At 44.6% G+C, this 13,112-nt stretch overlaps 1 non-coding gene across 1 annotated transcript; it reads left to right on the forward strand.

The window, feature by feature from the left end:
- Positions 1 to 12,210: 12,210 nt before the first annotated feature.
- On the forward strand, positions 12,211 to 12,281 carry TRNAI-GAU (transfer RNA isoleucine (anticodon GAU)). The gene has a single exon. It is a non-coding gene; the product is annotated as a tRNA-Ile (tRNA).
- The last annotated feature ends 831 nt before the right edge of the window (positions 12,282 to 13,112 follow it).

Consider the following 13,112-nt stretch of genomic DNA (forward strand, 5'->3'; position numbering starts at 1 on the left):
GAAACGACGTATTTCTACCCATAAATCCTGCGCCCTATAAGTCCATCTGCAAAGCCATTCTCTTCCTCTTTCTTCCCTCTCTGCTCCCATGGGAGATGCTCTCTCTTATCGGGTAATGCCGGGGGAGTATCCTCAAGGCCACTTAGGCCTGTCTAGGCCTAATGCCAGGAGGAGAATGGAGGGGGGGGCAGTCTCAGACCTGGCCAGCCTGAGACTTGCCTAGCAGTGGGAGGGGGAAGAAAGAGCCCTGGGGGTTTGGGTTTACCCTCAGGTGGGGAGAATGGAAGGATTGGGAAGCTTTGGGAATTCTGTGAGGGGTTCTGTATGCTTTTGGGATATTCTTGGCACTATCCTTTGTAGTCTTTTGTAGCTTCACCAATTGCTTTTCCATTTAAACTTTCCATCACTCTCCAATCCGTTTGTGTGAGTGTCATTCTTTTGTCCCTTTTGGGGCAAGAGAGGATCTGTCTGGCCTCAAACCAGCACACCCCAGAAACAGGAAGCCCCATGATACTTTGCTCCAGCCAGCGTTTTCATTATAAAACTGGCATGACATCAGCATGGTGTTATGAATTATGAAATATTAATAAGGCAGATATTAATAAAAGAGTAATAATTATTTATTAATATAAAAACTTGCCCAAACCTTATTAATAGATGTGGGTGTATGGCTGTGGTAGATATTTACAATGGATATGTACAGTATATAGGCAATATTAAACAATTTAAACAATATAAGCAAACCAGAAAAATGCACACAATAATACTGGGAAAGAATCCATGGTGCAATATGCTGCTTGCCCACTAGGGGAAGGCTCGACAGGCTTCTTGCAGGTAGATACAACGTGGAAGAACCCATGCAAAGAGGATTTATAGAGATAGTTAAGTGTTACCGAATCTTTCCTGGGCTGCAATATAGTACAGAGATTACACAAAGCAATGGGAGTTCCACCCATGTGGAGGGGCACTGCTGCTGTATGTTAACTGGTAATGGCTTTTGGGTTCTCACAGGTGCTCTGCATGGCAAGAGGCTGGTGCTGGTTGCCGGCAGGGTTGTTTCATGGTCCCTATGACCGAGCTGGCTGCGACATGATGCCAGGTGGCTCTCTTAGTTCCCTGGGGCTCACAGGCTGTCCAGGCTTTCAGGCTCTTGGACAACGGTCTGTTTCTCTTGGTGTTTGGTTGTAGCAAGGTCTGGGTTTGCGAAGTGGGTGCTTAGGCTAGAAGCGGCTTATCACTGCTGGGGCACAGTTCTCCGTGTCTTGGCTCACCCAGGCTTTTCCCCTTCTGCCTGGCAAGATGCTTTGTCTGCTCCTGGGCTTAATGACATGAAGAGGCTGGCTGTGGTTTCAGGGCAGCTTGCGCGAAGGGCGTTTGCTTCTTTCTGGGTAAACTGAGGCACGGCAAATATTCTGAGTAGGCAAGGCAAGGCAAGTCAAGGCAAGGCAAGGCAAGGCAAGGCTTGGCACGAGGATCCTCCAGATTGCAGGGCAAGGTTCGTGGCTTCCTTTCCTGGGGTCTCAGGCAAGGCACATTGTTTACAACTTAGCTGTGTATTTATCATTTGCCTGAGGATCAGTTTGGCCAATTGGCAACTGAAGTAAGCAGAACAATTAACCAATAGAATGGGATCTTGCCAGGTTGTGACCATAAAAGTTAAAGACATAAGCCTAGTCTAGGTAAAGCATGAGCAGTGCACGTGCTTGTTATTTACCACAAAGTGAGGACATATCCCTTGTTTATCAGACTTCCTGGCATCTGATCCTTTGTCTTTTTCCCACGTTCCCCGGACCCCAGAAGGAGGGAAGGGGAGAGGGGAATTGTGCCTGGACAAGCCAGGACTTGTATTGGGTTTGTGTCAGGCCTGTTTGGCGTTACCATGCCACATGGTATCGAATACTCATCAGCAGATTCAACTGAACCCATGACAATGACAAAAATTTCTTCAGTCTTAAATATATTAATTCAGTTAAACAACAGTGCAACAATTAATAAAAAAGTTCTCAGTTCTCCTTGCTTGGTATCTCAGAGTGACAAGCAATACACACCTGAGGTATATAGCATCCAGGCTTCCTGAAAGTTCAGTCTTACCTTTTTGTTGTGAATATTATTACAATATTCATAAGAATATGTGATTTGTGTCAACTGAAGAGTTAAATTCAGTGAATTTCTTTTAAAAGATTGTAAAGAGCTGTTTTCAAAAGGCTCAAATTGACTTCTTACCAGACAGACCACAGATAAAAGCGGCCTTCCTGGCTTTGCCTTGGAATGTGCGGATTTCAGATAAGAATGTGGGAGGCTTTTCAGCGTTCTGTGAGAAAGATTGTCTTACTCTCTGATCCTGTTTTTCTCCTGAGTACCTCAGAACATTCTGGGGACTCATTGTCATATCCCTGCCTTCTATTTAACATAAGCCTGTTTATGTAAATGAGATAGCTATATAAGAAGGAAAAAAAGCTATTGCTGTTCCTGTATTTTTGTCCCTTTTTCTCAGCCCAGCATGCTGCTTTGCTTGCTTTTTTATTCCCAATAAAACCTTAAAAGACATTTTTGGCTAGTTTATTTACTACACTTTTCTTTTATTAGCATTTATTTATTTATTTTTCTACAGTTTATGAGTGCATCTTCAACAAAGTCTAAGGTTAATCAGCAATAAGCTGTCCAATAAGCACCATAACTCTCTCCAAACAAATGTCAAAGTTTAAAAATAGCTCCAGAATTAGAAGTCTAGATGATTGTATTGGTTTAAGCTGACTGGCCCCACTAGGAGGAAAGAGGGACAGGGAATGGGGGGACAAAGCAACAGAGCAAGCTGGATCATATATGCCATTTGGAGAGACAGCAACAGCAGCACTCCAGAGCCCAAGCTAGGAGCACTTTATATTGGCTTTAATTTCAAGTAAGCAGGTAAGCTTTAGCTGATGGGGGAGCCCAGAGAGAGACAGGGGAGGGGGGTAGGGTTGCTGCTCTCACATGCTGCTCGTGAGAGTAACCCAGCTGGGGGGTGTTGCCAGGTTACTATGGGAGTTTTAAAAGCGTCAGGGGCAGCAAGCAGTGTGTGAGGCAAAAAAAAAAAAAAAAGGCATCAAAGCATAATGGTCTCCACCTGACAGAAGAAGACTATTACAGTGTGAGAGCTGAAATCCCCCTCCCACACTGACAATAACCTGGCTAGCTCAGTCTGGAAGCAAATGAAGCTGTATTTACAGGCAAAACTACAATCTATGATGAAATGCAATGAATATGTACAAATATACACTACTCACTACATTTACAAATATGTACAGTCAACAGAAAAACACAACAAAGCCCCTTGGGCTTCTTTCCAAAGGGGCCTTCCCCCCCTTTCCACAGAGAAAGCAAAGAGGGAAGAAAGACAAGAAGCCAAGAGGACTCTTAGACTTAGCTTGTCAAGGTCAGTATGCAGCTGTGTGTTAACTTCAGCCACAAAAGAAGCAGACAGAGAAACTGAGAGAAAACGGACTGCCCAACTGCCCGACTGCCCCCCTGTCCCATATCTTCTTTTGAGTGCTGGCTCTTAAACATTTCTATCTCTCCAAAGGAAGTGTTTAGAATAGTCATTATTTTGCTTTCTTACACCCAATAGTGATTTATTTACATTCTTTCACTTTTCTGCTCGAACTTTGTTAAGAAAAATTAAAGACACAGTCTTTAAAACCACCACAAAAAACCCTTCTAAACAATTCCATTGGCTGCTACTACTATCCATCTAACCTAGAACAATATCTACAACGAATGAATGAAGTTTATAGTCCATTCCAGCTATCTCAGATGTAGATGATTCAAAAGTTCAAATCACAGGTAAAACAGAAAATATTTTGTTTCTTCATAGATGAGGCAAAGAAAGGAACAGGGACACCCAGGTGACTCAGGGCTCTCAGGGTTCTCAGGGTTCATGCACTGCAGATCTCATGGATTCTCCTCTTGGGCGTGATGTCGTATCTGTACAACACTCTGAATTTAACCTCACTCAGCCAAAGTTAGATTTCTTTGTGGAATACACTGAATGTCACCATTCTCTAGCATCACCCAATAGGTGTGCCCAGGACCTTCAGCAGAAACCACCCCTTGGACAGGATTGGCCTCTCCTGAAGGAGAAAATACCCCAAAAAATTTCCCTAACAGATATTTTTCTCTGATAACAGCAACTTTATCACCTTCCTCCTTTTGTAACAAATCTGACTGAGTAGGTCCAGCTCGATTCACTGAACCTCTACTATTCACCAACCAGGCTGCTTCTGCTAAATGTTTCTCCGAGTTTTCAAAGGATCCACCCCCCATGGTTTTGAGAGTGGTTTTTAGCAAACCCTTGTAGTGTTCAATCTTTCCTGCAGCTGGTGCATAGTAGGGAATGTGGAATATCCACTCTTTGGCCCAGTTTCTTACAAGATTGTTCTTGAAATGAGTTCCATTGTCTGATTCAGTTCTCTCTGGAGTACCAAGTCTCCACAGGACTTGTACTTCCAGACCAAGAATGGTGTTACATGCAGTTGCATGAGGAACTGGATAAGTTTCCAACCATCTAGTACTCGCCTCTATCACAATCAGCACATATTGCTTACCAGATCGAGAACGAGGTAGAGTGATATAGTCAATCTGCCATGCTTCACCATACTTATATTTGGACCATCGGTCACCGTACCACAAAGGCTTGATTTGCTTTGCCTGCTTAATAGCAGCACAAATGTCACAGTCATGTATGACTTGTGTGATAGCATCCATGGAAATGTCAATGGATCTGTCATGAGCCCATCGGGAGGTTGCATCTCTGCCTTGATGTCCTGACGAGTCATGGGCCCACCGAGCTAAAAACAGCTCACCTCAGTGTTTCCAGTTTAGGTCAAGATTAGAGTTTGTGTCCACTTGGGAAACTATTGCAGCTAGATCTGCCTGATGGTTGTGTTGTTGTTCCTCAGTAACTTTGCTCTTAGGTATATGAGCATCGATGTGTCTCACTTTCACTGGGATTCCCTCAATGCAAGCAGCAATGTCTTGCCACAGATCTGCAGACCAGATAGGCTTCCTTTTCTCTACCATCCATAATTTTTCCAATCTTTTAGCCAGCCCCACAAGACATTGGCTACCATCCACGAGTTGGTGTAGAGATAAAGCTTTCGCCATCTCTCACACTCAGCTACGTCAAGAGCTAGCTGGGCAGCTTTCACCTCTGCAAATTGACTGGATTCTCCTTCTCAATCTCTTGCCTCTGAAACCCCGCGTGTCAGACTCCGCACTGCAGACTTCCATTTTCGCATGTTTCCAACAAGACGACAGGAACCATCTGTGAACAAAGCATATTTCTTTTCTTCATAACACAGATCACTGTAAGGAGGAGCTTCCTCAGCACGAGTTCCTCTCTCCTCTGGAGGTTTTGTACAGTCAGTGCCTTCTGGCCAATTTGTGATCACTTGTACCAAACCTGGTCTTTCAATATTTCCCATTCGAGCTCTCTGTGTTATCAGAGCCATCCACTTAGACAAGGCAGCATCTGTTGCATGATGTGGTGAAGAACCTTTGCCTTTGAACATCCAATTCAGAACTGGCAATCTAGGAGCTAGAAGAAGTTGTGACTCAGTTCCAATCACTTCAGAAGCAGCTTTCATTCCTTCATAAGCAGCTAAAATCTCTTTCTCTGTTGGAGTGTAGTTTGCCTCTGAGCCTCTATAGCCACGACCCCAGAAACCAAGTGGACGTCCTTGTGTCTCACCTGGAGCTCTTTGCCATAAGCACCAGGTTGGACCATTGTCACTCACAGCCGCATACGGAATGTTCTTAATGTATGGACCAGTTCGGACAGGTCCCAGACCCATCGATTGGACTACTTGCCACTTTATTTGGTCAAAGGCTGTTTGTTTCTCAGGACCCCACTGGAAACTGTTTCTCTTTCGAGTAACATCATAGAAAAGTTTCACCATCAGACTGTATCCAGGAATGTGCAGTCTCCAAAATCCCAGTATACCTAAGAAACACGGAGTTTCTTTCTTATTGATGGGATTTGCCATGGTGGAGACTCTGTTTATCACATCCATTGGAATGTGATGGTGACCATCTTGCACTGCACTCCCAGAAACCGGATTTCTCTGGCCGGTCCTTTCACCTTGTGTGATGGTTTGAAACTGTCTTTTTAATTTTTCTTTGCAAAGTTCAAGCAAAGAAAGTGAAAGAATGTAAATAAGTCACTATTGGGTGTAAGAAAGCAAAATAATGATTGTTCTAAACACTTCCATTGGACAGATAGAAATGTTTAAGAACTATTACTCAAAACAAAGTGGGCAGTCTGCAGTCTGCAGTCGGGACAGTGTGCTGGGCTCTTTGGCTGCTGTTTCTTCTTCTCTTCTGGCTGAAGATAACACACTAACCTTGGCGCGCTAAGTTAACAACTTTTCTGCTTTAGCTAACTCTGCTTTCTGCCAGGGGGGTCTCGGGAGGAGGCCCCTGGGAGAGAGGCCCCTTGGGAAAGGTCCCCTTTGCGGGGAAGCAAAGGGAGCTTGGTTGTGCCTTTCTGCTGACTGCATATATTTGTAAATGTTGTGAATTTTGTATATTTGTACATATTCATTGCATTTCATCATAGATTGTAGATTCTGCTTGTAAATACAGCTTTCATTTGCTTCCAGACTGAGCTAGCCTGGTTATTGGTGTGGGGGGAATTTCAGCTCATACTGACACACCTTGTCTTGCTTGATAGCAAAACTTGCCTTCAAGAGAATGTCAATGACTTTTTTACGTCTCTCGAAGACTTCTTCAGCAGTTTCCCCCCAGAGGATGATGTCATCGATGAACTGAATGTGTTCTGGAGCTCCACCTTTCTCCAAAGCATCATGGATCACTGCATGACAGATGGTTGAACTGTGAATCCATCCCTGGGGCAAAGAATTGACTGTGTACTGTATGCCTTTCCAGGTGAAGGCAAACTGAGGCCTGCATTCCTCTGCTGTGGGAATAGAGAAGAAAGCATTAGCAATGTCTATGGTAGCATACCATTTGGCCTCCTTGGATTCTAGTTCATATTGGGGTACAGCTGCACTCATGGGCGGAGTTACCTCATTCAAAGCATGGAAATCAACCGTCAGACGCCATTCTCCATTCTGCTATCGCAGAGGCCAGTTTGGACTGTTGAAAGGTGAATGAGTTTTGCTGATGACCTTCTGACTTTGCAACAGATGAAGTTTTGGATGGGCACCAAAGAGTCACAGTTGGTTCTGTATTGTCTGTGATGCACAGTTTGAGAAGCAACCAGCAACTTCACATCCTCTATCTCATGTTGTCCCACAACTGCAGATTCATCTGAAAGCTCAGGTCTAATAGACAACTTCAATTTTCCTCCATCAGTTTCTACTTTTGTTATTGCAAAAGCCCATTTTTAACCCTTAGGGTCTTTGAAACGCCCTTCTCTCAGAAAATCAATTCCCAAAATACAAGGTGCATCTGGTCCTGTTACAATGGTATGTTTCTTCCATTCTTTCTCAGTTAAACTTATGTCAGCTTGTATCTTAGTCAACTCTTGAGATCCACTAGTGACTCCCAGAATAGTTATAGGCTCTGGCCCTTGATAATTCGATGGTATTGAGGTGCAATGATCTCCTGTGTCAACCAACGCCCTGTACTTCTGAAATTTTGAAGTGCCAGGCCACCGGATGTACACAACCGAATAGATTCTGTTATCTCCATTATCCCTTACCTCCCCCTGGTGGAAGGCAGGGCACCCCTAATTATGGGGATTATATCCACATGTGCAAATGGCACAGCATCTGGTGCCAGAGTTAGAATCACTGTTGGAGTTGTTAGAGTTCTGGGAAACCGAGGAAGTGACAGCTACCCTTCTGGTATTGTTACCTCAGGCTCTGCCACTCTGCAGCTCCCGTAACCTCTTGAAAGGATCAGAAGTTGGTTGACCATCCCACCTGTTCATATTTCTACCAAACTGATCACACAGATTTATCCAGACACTCCCACGTGTCTGCTTCTATTGTCTATTTTGGTTTGGCCTGTTTTGAAATGGCCTCTTTGGAGGATCTCTGTTTCTAACAGCTGAAACTTGTATCCATCTCGAAGAAGAGGAATCATCATCATTCCCCTATGCCAAATTGGATATGGAGGTTTTAAGTTCCTCCTTCAGCTCTTTCATGCAATTCTTTATCTCTCCAGACAAAGTTTCAATGGCTGAAACCAAAGAAGTACGTGTGAGACTATCCTCCAATTGCCTCATTTGGTCAGTGAAATGGCCAACAGTAGGAGGCGCTCCACCATAATTTCTTGCCACAATTCTGCTTGCCAGAATGGTAGCATAATTAGGAGGGGCAAGTTTAATGAGCTTTTTGGCAAGGCCTGTTCCCACAGGAATTTCATCAGGATTCAGTGTAGTATGATTTCCATACATTACTTCTCTCACATCAAGCTCTCTCAAACACTTAATTCCAAGGCTTAGGGTTCCATAATAAATCATCTCTGGAGGGATACCTCATTAGGACTGCCAATAGGAGATGTGCCCACAGAGAAATCTTACCAGGACAGCTGCCTAAGTGCCTGTCTATTCCAGTATCCTTCGAAAGAGTTCCAAGTTGTGATGCTGACTTGTCACCCTCCACTAAAGCAGGAGCACCTCTATCATAGCATCTCCCTAAGGAGCTCGGGATTGGCTCAGTATCTCTTGTAATGTAATCTTTCCTTACATTCCTAGTTTCCTGTCTGTGTGCATTAGCTCACTGTATATCATCCTCATCATCATTATCATCTTCTTCAACCTGTTGTCCCCATGGTCCTACTGCAAGGCTTGGTGTGATTTCCTACGTTCAGAGGCACCACCAATAGTTCACAATTTACCGTGTCCCGTCCTGCATCTCCACTATCCATGGGTGGCCTCATAAAATCAACCAGATCTCTAAGGTAGAGTTTCTCTTCCTCATCAGAAGCATCCTTTTTAGCAGAAGTCTCCTGATCAGTAGAAGAATCCTGGTCAGCAGGATCCTGACCTCCTTCTGCACCTCCCTTGTGTTAAGCCTTTTTTGTCAGAGCAGCAATTAAATTCACTGGTGTCGCTTTTAAATTCACAGCAGGATTGGCAGAAGCAGAGGGATTTTTCACTGGAATGGCAGGAGCAGTGGGATTTTTCATGGGAAGGGCACCGCTGCTGCTGCTCCCGTTCCAGCTGCAGAGGACAGAAGAGTCTTTGCCTTGTTAATGGCGGCTGCCTGTGAAGCTGTTGCCGCCATTTTAGGTGCTGGCAGGGTTTCTGCGTCTGCTCGGGGCTGCGGCTGCCCCCCCACTGGCTTAATGCCAAACATGACACTGCTCTCGCCGTTCAGAGCAGCTCTTCCAGTCTTTCCATCAACTCCTGCCTGCCTGCAACTGCCTGTAACCTCAGCCTCTCCTGCTTCTGTGTCCTCCTCACCACTAGAACTGCCTGCATTAGACTCACATCTCTCACGTCTACTCCTCCACTTAAATGCATGGCAACCAGCTACGCGTCTCTCTCTATACAGTGCTATTAGCAGGCATATTATTATTATCACAAATAGAAGATTCAAGCATAGCAAATAGATTACTTTAAGATCCTATTTGCTGAGATAGCTCTCTGTAATAGGAATGGTGAACTCATAAATTTCAGCAGGAACAGTTACAGTTGCATTACTGTGTCTTCCTAATCTGATAAATCCCAAGCAGTAATCACCCAGACTTTTTAACTTCTATTTAAACCAAAGGAATAACTTATATACTAAATATCTACCTATTTTATCTATCCTCACTGAAACACACCATTTATAAATTACCACAGTCAAAACAGAATGTAGCAGATGCCACAAAACCCTAAACAACTTCATTTTGCTTCCTTAATCTGAGCAGGAATTAATCAATCAAGCAATAACCCCACATTGGGTGCCAATAATTTGTTGTAATGTATGTGGTGGGTTGAAATTCCCCTCCCAACATTAACTTCAACAGACTAGCTCAGTTTGGAAGCAAATGGAGCTATATTTACAAGCGACACTACAATCTACAATGGAATACAATGAATATATACAAATATACAGTATGTACAATATTTACAGATATTTACAATTAACAAAAACAGCACAAAACCTTCCTGGCCAAAGCCAGGAAAGCTGTCTCTCTGCCTCCTCCTTCCCTGCCTTCTCCTGACCCCCCTGGCAAAAAAGGAAAGAGAGAAAGAGAAGCAGATAAGGTTCTTACCAGACCGAGCAGTCAAGGTCAGCAAAGGCATGTAAGATATCTTCCCAGCAAAAGAAGCAAGAGAGCAGACACTCTGAACCGCACTGCCCCAACCAAACTGAACATTGTTTTGAGAACTAAATCTTAAGGGAGCTATCCCTCCAATGGAATTGTTTAGAATAATCATTATTTTCACTTTTTACGCCCAATAGTGATTTATTTACATTCTTACTACTTTCTGCTCAAGATCTGTGAAAAATTTTAAAGGCATAGCCCTAAAACCAGTACACCACTACTGAATGATATGGGAGATATGGGAACTGATGATGCACATATGGCAGAGTTGCTAAATGCCGCCTTTGCTTCAGTCTTTACTCCTAAGACCAGCCCTCACGAACCTCAGTCTCTAGAAGCAAGGGAGCAGAACTCGAGAGATGTGAACATTCCGCTGGTCAGTCAGGAAAGGGTTGGAGATCTCTTATACCATCTCAAGACACACAAATCCATGGGGCCTGATGGGATGCATCCACGAGTGCTGAGAGAGCTGGCTGACGGTGTTGCTGAACCTCTCTCCATCATCTTTGAAAAGTCATGGAGAACAGGAGAGCTGCCTGGCGACTGGAAGAAAGCAAATGTCACTCCAGTCTTCAAAAAAGGTAGGAAGGAGGACCCAGGTAACTACAGACCAATCAGCCTCACCCCCATCCCTGGAAAGATGATGGAGCAGCTCATCCTGGAGGTCATCTCTAACCACATAGAAGACAAGAAGGTTATCAGGAGTAGCCAACATGGATTTACAAAGGGGAGATCCTGTCTGACTAATCTGATAGTCTTCTATGAAATTATGACCAAATGGGTTGATGAGGGAAGAGCAGTGGATGTCATATATCTTGACTTCAGTAAAGCTTTTGATACTGTCTCCCATAACATCCACATAGAAAAGCTCAGGAAATGTGGCACAGACGGCTGGTCAGTAAGGTGGATTGAAAACTGGTTCCACAACAGAGTTCAGAGGGTCGTCATCAGTGGCACAGAGTCAACTTGGAGGCCTGCGGACAGTGGTGTTCCCCAGGGATCGGTATTGGGTCCAGTTTTGTTCAATATCTTTATCAATGTACCCTCAGCAAGTTCACTGATGATACCAAACTGGCGGGGGTTTGCTGACACCCCATCGGACTGTGCAGCCATCCAATGTGACCTGGACAGGCTGGAGAGTTGGGTACAGGCAAACCTCATGAAGTTTAATAAGGACAAGTGCAGGGTCCTACATCTGGGGACAAATAACAGCAGGCACCAGTACAGGTTAGGGGCTGCCCTGATGGAAAGCAGCTCCACAGAGAAAGACCTTGGAGTGCTGGTGGACAGCAAGTTCTCCATGGAACAATGTGCCCTTGTGGCCAAGAGAGCCAATGGGATCCTGGGGTGCATCAAGAAAAGTGTCTCCAGCAGGTTGAGGCAAGTTCTTCTACCTCTCTGCTCTGCCCTGGTGAGACCACATCTGGAATACTGTGTCCAGTTTTGGGCTCCCCAGTTCAAGAGAGACAGTGACCTGCTGGAGAGAATCCAATGGAGAGCCACAAGGATGATTAGGGGACTTGAGCATCTCCCATAGGAAGAGAGATTGAGATCCCTGGGGCTATTTAGTCTTGAGAAGACGGTCTATAATTATCTGAGGGGTGGGTGTCAAGTGGAGGAGGTCAAGCTCTTTTCAGTGGTGCACAGTAATAAGACAAGGAACAATGGGTTCAAGCTTGAACATAGAAGATTTCACCTCAACATGAGGAGAAACTTCTTTACAGTGAGGGTGACAGAGCACTGGAACAGGCTCCCCAGGGGGGTTGTGGAGTCTCCTTCTCTGGAGACTTTCAAAACCCACCTGGATGCATTCCTGTGCGGACTACCCCAAGTGATCCTGCTTTGGCAGGGGGGTTGGACCCGATGATCTCTTGAGGTCCCTTCCAACCTCTAATATACTGTGATACTGTGGAGCTCCAGAGACTGCAGTGAGCAGTTGTCTGTGCATTAGTGGTTTAGTGGTAGAATACTCACCTGATACGTGGGAGGCCTGGGTTCAATTCCCAGCTGGTGCATCAACTTCAAATCTGTGCATTAGTGGTTCATTGGTAGAATTCTCACTTGTTACGCAAAGGACCAGGTGTTCGTTTCCTGGCTCGTGCACCAACTGCAAAGCAATCTCACCATGAGTCCATGATTCTTCTGGTCACCTGGGAAGTCATTTTGTCTCATCATGTGAGATCAGGAAACAGTTTGTCTTCTCATCAGATGAGAGGAGAGGATGGACTGTTTCCTGCTTCTGACTGTTTGGACTTTGCTACATGTCATTTAAAGAGACTGTTTCTTGTTTGATGATATGTTTGATGTAAGAATTATGGAATGAAATAAGAGGTAGAATGTCATGGATTAAGGCTTATGCCTTTAAGAACCATAGAGTACAAGCCTCCAGAGGCTAGATGGGTCCAGGGAGTAGACAGGAAATTGTAATCTTTTGGTGTTTCATTCCCATAATTCTGTTCTCTTACTCTATTTAAGCTGGCAGCAAAGCCAGCTCTTCCTCTTTCTTCCTTCTCTTTCTCCCGGCAAGGCATGCTCCCTTATCTCCTGGTATTTTTTCTGCACAATCATGGCTTAGGTAGTGTGGCCTTGATGAGCCTGGGGAGGGAGAAGGGGGGGAGGGGCAGTTTGGGCCTGGCCAGCCTGAACTAGCCTAGCAATGGGGGCAGGGGAAAGAAAAGAACACTGGGGTTTTGGGTTGATTTGGTGGAGGTTTTGGAGAAGGCTTTGGCCTAAGGGGGTTTTGTGTTAAATCCGGAATATGGATTTGAGTATTTCATATGCTTTTGCACTGATTTGCATTGTAGTTTGCAGTTATTAACAGCACCTTCCATTTAATCTTCCAATGT

Source organism: Indicator indicator, chromosome W (assembly GCF_027791375.1).
Source record: "Indicator indicator isolate 239-I01 chromosome W, UM_Iind_1.1, whole genome shotgun sequence".
NCBI lineage: Eukaryota > Metazoa > Chordata > Aves > Piciformes > Indicatoridae > Indicator > Indicator indicator.